The sequence below is a fragment of the Copadichromis virginalis genome, linkage group LG17 (assembly GCF_057382275.1).
Source record: "Copadichromis virginalis isolate Kocher_CV1m ecotype Utaka linkage group LG17, C_Virginalis_male_GT1.1, whole genome shotgun sequence".
Taxonomy (NCBI): domain Eukaryota; kingdom Metazoa; phylum Chordata; class Actinopteri; order Cichliformes; family Cichlidae; genus Copadichromis; species Copadichromis virginalis.
Window position 1 is genome coordinate 4,425,533 of NC_140634.1, and position 9,083 is coordinate 4,434,615.

Sequence of the window (9,083 nt, forward strand, 5' to 3'; positions counted from 1 at the left end):
TTAACATTTTCCGTGATACTAAAGATATATATATATATATATATACAAAGAGGAGACTTTCAATTTCGATCTTTAGATTTTCTCAGGAAGAAGAGCAGGTGGTGCCACAAACATGTTTTGCCTTGTTTTTTTTTTTTTTAAACTTTATACAGAAAACTTTGGCGTGCCGCTGAGCAAACTGAAATTATCTCTATAATCTATAATCTCGGTGGTTTTAACACAGGAAATCAGTACCCTTGCAGACATATTGCGTGCAAAGAAACACACCTATAGTTAGCTGAAAAAAATATAGCAGATATAAGAAGCAAAGGCACGTTAAAAAAATATAATTAACATCCCAAGGCTACAAAAAGTTTTGCTTCAAATGCACTTATAGGGCCTCATTATGCAGAATCACGGATTGGCATGCAGACTGGACCACAGGGATCAAACCACCAACCTACTGATTAGCTGATGACCTATAATATCCACAAGGAGAGAGCTCTTCAGCTGACGAGAAGAATTTTCTAAGGAGAAGGACTTTAACACACCACAGATTTCAGCTATCATCAGAGAGCCTTAATTTAAACAAGCTGTCCCTAAATGCTTTTAGGTCATGACATGATGAGGAACAGGAGTGTAGGCTGATCACCTCCACCTTAGAGCAAGGGAAAAAGAGAAGTGAGAGAAGGCAAGAACAAAAGACAAGAAAACCTTGAGAAGCCCAGACACTTCCTAGATGTAAAAGTCTGGTACATTTCAGATTAATTAAGTGCTAAATAAATCAAAGGATGCCGTTCTGTTTCTTGACTGGGTATCAGTGGGGATAAACATATTTGGCTGGTTCAATAAAGAAACCAACTGCTGGCTGTTTGAACAAATGTTTCTTAAAGATATGCAGCTCAGCAGGAAGAAATTCCATCGCTTGATGATTTCATCAGTGTAACTCACAGATATGTTTATGCACAAGCCAGAGTTTGCCTAGAGGCAACATACCAGTTTGATCTGGTTTTGGTACCGTCACGGTAACAGCCCCGTGTCTGCTAATAGCGGAATCAACAGCTCTGCTCCTCGTATATGTGAAAAAAAAGTGTAACCAAGTTGATCCCAGTTTGTAAAAGGGCAGATGCTACAGCACCAGAGGCATGCTTGACCCAAAGGAATGTCATCGTTAAACTTCCTTTGCGCAATTCTTGAGATCTGTCAAGACAAAACTTCCATTTTCAGTGTCTTCAGATGTGCAATTGATTCAATTCAATTTTTCAATTCAATTTTATTTATATAGCGCCAAATCACAACAAAAGTCGCCTCAAGACGCTTCATAGATACAGAGAAAAACCCAACAATCATATGACCCCCTATGAGCAAGCACTTTGGCGACAGTGGGAAGGAAAAACTCCCTTTTAACAGGAAGAAACCTCCAGCAGAACCAGGCTCAGGGAGGGGCGGGGCCATCTGCTGCGACCGGTTGGGGTGAGAGAAGGAAGACAGGATAAAAGACATGCTGTGGAAGAGAGACAGAGGTTAATAACAGATATGATTCAATGCAGAGAGGTCTGTTAACACATAGTGAGTGAGAAAGGTGACTGGAAAGGAAAAACTCAATGCATCATGGGAATCCCCCGGCAGCCTACGTCTATCCATCCATCCATCCTCATCCGCTTTATCCGGGGCCAGGTCGCGGGGGCAGCAGCCTAAGCAAAGAGGCCCAGACCTCCCTCTCCCCAGCCACCTCCTCCAGCTTATCCGGGGGAACACCAAGGCGTTCCCAGGCCAGCCGAGAGATATAATCTCTCCAGCGTGTCCTGGGTCTGCCCCGGGGCCTCCTCCCGGTGGGACATGCCTGGAACACCTCACCCAGGAGACGCCCAGGGGGCATCCTTGTCAGATGCCCGAACCACCTCAGTTGGCTCCTTTCGATGTGGAGCAGCAGCGGCTCTACTCTGAGCCCCTCCCGGATGGCTGAACTTCTCACCCTATCTCTAAGGGAGAGGCCAGCCACCCTTCGGAGGAAGCTCATTTCTGCCACTTGTATCCGCAATCTCGTTCTTTCGGTCACTACCCACAGCTCGTGGCCATAGGTGAGGGTAGGGACGTAGATCGACCAGTAAATTGAGAGCTTCGCTTTTACACTCAGCTCCCTCTTCACCACGACGGACCAGTGTAGCGTCCGCATTACTGCAGCTGCAGCCCCAATCCGTCTGTCGATCTCCGGCTCCCTTCTCCCATCACTCGCGAACAAGACCCCGAGATACTTGAACTCCTCCACTTGGGGCAGGAACTCATCCCCGACCCGGAGTGGGCACTCCACCCTTTTCTCAGGCCTCAGATTTGGAGGTGCTGATCCTCATTCCCGCTGCTTCACACTCGGTTGCGAACCGTTCCAGTGCGAGCTGGAGGCCCTCACCCGATGAAGCCAACAGAACCACATCATCCGCAAAAATCAGAGATGAGATTCTGAGGCCACCAAAGCGAAAGCCCTCCGCCACTTGGCTGCGCCTAGAAATCATTGACAGATAGAGCTGGGTGTCATCTGAATAGCAGTGAAAATGTATGCTATGTCTTCTAATGATGCTGCCTAAGGGAAGCATGTATAATGTAAACAGAATTGGTCCTAGCACTGAACCCTGTGGAACTCCATAATTAACCTCAGTGTGTGAAGAGGACTCTCCATTTACATGCACAAATTGGAGTCTATTAGATAGATATGATACAAACCACTGCAGCACAGTACCTGTAATACCTACAGCATGTTCTAATCGCTCTAATAGGATATTATGGTCAACAGTATAGAACGCTGCACTAAGGTCTAGCAGGACAAGCACAGAGATGAGTCCACTGTCAGAGGCCATAAGGAGATCATTTGTAACCTTCACTAAAGCTGTTTCTGTGCTGTGCTGAGCTCTGAAACCTGACTGAAACTCTTCAAATAAACCATTCCTCTGCAGATGATCTGTTAGCTGTTTGACAACTACTCTTTCAAGAATTTTTGATATGAAAGGAAGGTTGGAGATTGGCCTATAATTAGCTAAGACTGCTGGGTCTAGAGATGCTTTTTGAGTAAAGGTTTAACTACAGCCAGCTTGAAGGCCTGTGGTACATAGCCGATTATTAGAGATAGGTTGATCATATTTAAGATCGAAGAATTAATTAATGGCAGGACTTCTTTGAGCAGTTTTGTAGGAATGGGGTCTAAAAGACAGGTTGATGGTTTGGAGGAAGTAATTATTGAAGTTAACTCAGAAAGATCAATTGGAGAAAAAGAGTCTAACTTAACATCAATGGTACTAAGATTAATATCCAGCCAATCTGATTTGGATCTGGAGACCATTGCTTTCACAGAGGCTGCCAATGATAAAAGCTTGACTACATGATGTACAAGCTGTTCTTATCTCATCACCTCATTAGTAGGTATTTGGATGTCATGCTCATGTTGCATTGTGCTAGCTGAAGAGAGAGACATCACTTCGATCTCGTCCCAAGGATTACGTATAGGCCTACACTCGAACCTATACCTGTTACACAGCTGAACACCTTCAATTTGCATGCATTTACTGAACTTTGAACTCCCACACTTTCTTGTGGAATCCCTTGTAATTGCTAGCGATTTTGAATTAATCTATTTGTGCTTTAATGAAATTCCTTTGAGGAATTTCTGGACATGGAGCGTTTCTATCTGTAAGAAGCATCAAGATATAAACAAATCACAAAATAGAAGGAGCGCTCCACACACAGACAGGCAAAGGAAATATGAAAGAACAAACTTAAAAAATGACTAATCTCAGTTTTACTTAGCAGGGGGACAAATTTAGCTTATTTTGGTATTGAAACTTAACAGAACTTCAGATTAAACCTCAAGTTTGGTTAAACTAATGTCTCAGCCCAGGTGTGCTTTTTTTACTCTGAAAACTTCAGTCATTATGAATGTTTACTACCTCAACGCTTTACCAGGCGTTGTTGACTCTGTGATGGTAAAATGCTTCTGCTCTGCATCACATAACAGATGGAAGTGTGTTAATATCGCTCCAAGCCTGGTTGTCTCTGTGGTTTGGAGCATACTGGGATATTGATTCTGCACTCTTACATGGACAGCGGTGGTGGGGTATAAAAGACTTTCATGCACTTTACTGCACATTTAGAATTAATGTGATAAAAGCTGAAAGTACACGAGATATTTTGCATTATTTTACACTGTTTAATACAACTGCTATGAACTCTTTCTTTAATAAATGTAGTGTTTCTACTACCAGCACTTCTACATGTACAAATACTGCTGCCAAATCTGTAACAATTAAAGCTTAAGATAGAGGGTCCCCCAATATGACTATTACCTATTCTATTCAAGGCTATTAGTTATTCCCATAGACAAAGACGTGTGAACTGTGATATAGCTACTGTTTAATAAATGTGCATCTACCATCTTCTGTGGTCTCTTTAAACAAACTTTTTTGTATCTAACCACAGACTGTGGTTAGATACATTTTCATTTAAGTTTTAGTTTTGGTAATGTTGATACATATTAATTATTTGGAGGGGACAAAAATATTTTCTCTAATAGATGCCATAGCACCTCTCCTGGGCTACTTATAAATCAAGGGTTATAAATCCAAGGCCCATCTAGTGTTTAACTAGCTTGAGAATAAATAGTGTGGAAATATGTTCGTTCATAGTCATTAAGGTCGTTTTTCTTGCTAACCAGAATCTGGATATTTTTGATCTTGTGACTATAAATAAATAAGGCTTATGTATACACTGGAGCAGGTACTTGGTCCATTTTGGACCGCCTTTACTTTCCTTGCATCTGAGACTTGAGATCCCTGCTCTCCTCGCATTATCTTCTATACACGTGAGGCTAAAAGCGCTCCCAGTTTGGAAGCAAGCGTCTTTTGGATCCCCATTTAAACTGCTTTGAGGAAATTCAGGGGATGGACAGCTGCCTTTGGAGAAGTCTGACCTGATGTTTTTGTTCCCACAACTTCAAATTCCAGCTTAAATAATTCTTACTATCCATAATACACTTCAGCCACTTTCCCCCAGGCTACTCTGACGCTAGGATGTCTCCCTCTGAGCTCTCAACTTCTTTTTTGAATCAAAAGGCTTCACTATGGGAAGTTATTTGCTTAAAAAACGTTTCAGCATTCAGATGTGTTCATCTAACTGTTGTAGTGCTCATGAAATGAAAATACATTTAAAAAGAAATCCACACAAAAATCAAAACAGCATAATCATATCACATCATTCTGTTATCAAGGAAGACCTAGTGTCCTCTACACGGGACAGAAGATAAATATAAAGGGGCTTGTAAAGATAAAGATGTAAAGATAAAGGGGCTTGTAGCCTATTCATGTAAAGCGAAAGGTTGACATAAAACGTAAGCTGGATTGAACTAAGGTATCAGCTGGGTTCACAGGCAGAATTACGCATTGCAACGTGCGCATCGAACAATTTCTTACCACGGTTCATTGTTCATTCAGAATTATTCTTAAGCAGGGCTGGGCAACTCCAGGCTTTGAGGGCCGGTGTCCTGCAGGTCTTAGATATCACCCTGGGTCAACACACCTCAATCACATGATTAGTTGATTACCAGGCCTCTGGAGAACTTCAAGACATGTTGAGGAGGTCATTTAGCCATTTAAATCAGCTGTGCTGGATCAAGGACACATCTAAAACCTACAGGATACCAGCCCTTGAGGCCTGGAGTTTCCCCACCTATGCTCTAAAGCATTGGGCGTGCCAGTTAAATGGGTGGAAACAGAAATATATTTAGCTCGAGGTGTATTGTGGAGAACAATGTTTTAAGACAGCAGCATTAACGGCTAAAACAAACAAAAAGGGAGAATTTCTGTGCATAAGGCACGACAACAATGGTTTTCGAAAACAAAACAGTTTTTACTTTATTTCATCATGAGTGAGAGGATTCTGGCCCCATTCCAAGTCTGTTTGCAGAGCATAAACAAACCCAGGTAATTAAATACTGACAATTTCCTTCTTGCATAGTTTTGTGCATACACACTGTGAAGAAGGCCCATGCTTTTGAATTCATTACTGTCAAAATGTCACTGATTTCAAAAATCCTTTTTCAGTTCTCTCTTGGTGGTTTAACACCTCTGTATACCCATACAGCTGTCCTTCTAGCAGATCTCCTTTTCTTGAATATCTGATTGTCTTCATCTCTGCCAGGATGAAGATCTTCATACTCTTTCTCTCCTTTACTAATTCCATGTATCACAATACACACTACAATAACAACTGAAGTGATGCTGTTTACTAAAACTCTGGGATTTTAATCTGATACTGGAAAGTTTAGTTTGTAAAAACAATTGAATGAAGTACCTTTAACAAGGTGGTAGTGAAGATAAAACACTAAAACACCACTTAATCATTCTCAAGTAAGAATGCTCCAATTTAGCGGCTGAATTAAGTAAAACAACTTCACTATAAGTTGAAACAGAAGAAGAAGAAAAAAAGAAAAATTATGCCTTAACAGAGTTAATTATGTTTATTTTTATTACATAAAAGAAGCAAACTGCTGCTAGGACAGAAACAACTTGTTAGATTTGTATTGTTGATTGTCATTTATGCTTAGAAATATTTACTTATATATGCTTAGAGTTTTGTAATTAGTTGTAGATTGGTAGAGGTTTTGATCCTTGATAGTCTGCAAACTTTGTGTGCATTAGACAGCACTTTGGGAGCATGAGAGGTCATACCGTGTCTTATTGTTTTATGGTAGGATTAACGTAGTTGCGTCTGTTCTAGTCTAAGTGCTCTTTGTTTAGATGAACTGCAGGACTTCCTCACCGTGTTATCTAGGATGAACCATCTAGGGTGAGGGGGAGGCTACCCTCTTCCTGACCAAGGATGTTTGACCCTTTGATCAGCAGTCCCCACACACACACACACACACACACACACACACACACACACACACAAAAAGAGTACCTTGCCTGTGTGTGTGTATGTAGACGTCATATGTTAATGAACTTATGCATATTCATGTAACCTCAATAAAAGAACAGTGGTACGGGAGAACGGACGAGAGCAACTGGGGTCAAGCGAAGGAACGGTGCCTGTCCGGTTCTCTCCCGTGCACGAGAAACATGAAGAAGCTTGCCTACTTGTGTCTTGCTTTGCAGTGTAATTATATTGTCTTCAACGTTCCAGCGGATGGGTTCAAGCTACAAACCTATCACAACTGAGTAGTCTTTTTTTATTTATTTATTTTTTATTAAGCTTCTTAGGCTATATAAACAACTAAAATAATAGCAAGATAGCCCTGATGATTTGGGAATGGTGTTGTTGGAAGTTATTAGGCTGTGACAAACACCATCTGACCAGAGTCCAGTTCTATGTGAGGGTAAGAGTCAGTGGGAAAGCCACAGGGTACTACAGTATCTACGAGTCCACTTCAGATGGGCCAGGATTCATGGGTTTTACTTCATCTGGCGTCTGCACTGGGATGTGCTTTTTTGACTTCCTGAGTTACAAAAGGGAGAAATGGCAATGAGATTGATTAAAAAACAATTAACTGTAACGTGATGGGTGCATGACAAAATTCATGCAAGCTCGCTGTTATCCAAACATTTTCTTATACCTTTGATACATTAAGGCGATGATGCCCAAAGAGCAGAGAATCACCAGTAAAACAATGACAGAGATGGATGCCAGCGTTGCTGCTTTAGAAGGTCCTGCTAATAAGAGAAAATACTGAACATCAATTTCTACCCACGTACTCCTCTCATTCTCATTTTCTCCACAGAAAATAACACATATAATATGGCATTTTATCAGACATGATGGCTTTGTGAATCTTTCAAGTGCTTCAGCGTAAACATCAAAGACTATAATGAAACTCAGTGGGATTCTGAGCTGTGCCTGCAGCGTGTCCTAGTCTAAAAAAAATCTGGGAGGGGGGGTATTTAATGCTAAATAGTGCAAAGGCTTACATGGTCCGAAAGCAGGAAGGAACGCTAGGGGAAACAAATAACCAGAAGCCACAAGTAATACATATACAGCTAACTCAAGGAGCGGAAACACTATGAAGGCACACAAGTATGTTGGGCAACTCAACAAAGGACAAGGGAGAGAGAGAGAAAATAAATACAAAATGTGATGAGGCTGGGGAACACAATGTGAACAAATCAGGGATGACAGACTGAAACATGCAAACCTGTCACAGAGAAAACTAATGGAAAGAATAAGAAAACAACAACAACAGACTGTACAAAATAAGCTTAACGCAGAATATTCATGAAAATAACCGTAAACTGATAAACGAGGAACTAAAACTCACGATACTTAGAAATGTGGCAAACAAGAATAAACAATAATGATGAAGAGATTAAGATCAAAGTGAAAATAAGTTCGTCTTTACCTTTGGTAAAGCACTGCGGCCAAGATTGAGTTACAAGAAAGACTTTGACCATTTAGATCACACTGGAGTGCACAGATGTTCTTCTCACTATCTCGTTTTCTGCCGGAAAATTTCAGCTTGTTGCCTTCATCAGTGATTGTCTGGCACAGAAGAATATCTCATGCACTTTGGTCATATATTTAGTTCTAGAATGCATACATTTGATCAAAACTTGAGAGGATTGTGTCAGTTCACACAGTTTGTTTTAATGCTGATGCAAAGTCTTACATTTGTGACCTTGCGCTTTTTATGCATGATATGATAATATGCTAACTGCAGCAGTGTGTGCACAGTGGCGTCTGTGCACACAAAAAAAAAAACAAAACCCCAAAACCAAACCAAAAACAGCCCAGAAAATAAAATACTTGAAATATTAGAATATTGCAGTATGTAAATTACTTTTCAACACTAACTAGTCCGAGGATTATACTTCAAGTACAAGCAACCACTGCTCAACAAGGTCCAGTGGGCACTGCAGTCTTCCCTTGTGTAGCTTATCTACACAAGGGAAGACTGCATTGACTACCACATGATGCTCATGAACGCCCTTCACAAGGAGGGTAAGCACAGTATATGGAAGACCAGGAAAGTCAGTCCATGAAATAAAGCTGTAAATCACTTTCTAATGACTTTATAATTACTTCTATGTTGATAAAATATTTGATATGTTACCAGAGAATACCACTACTAA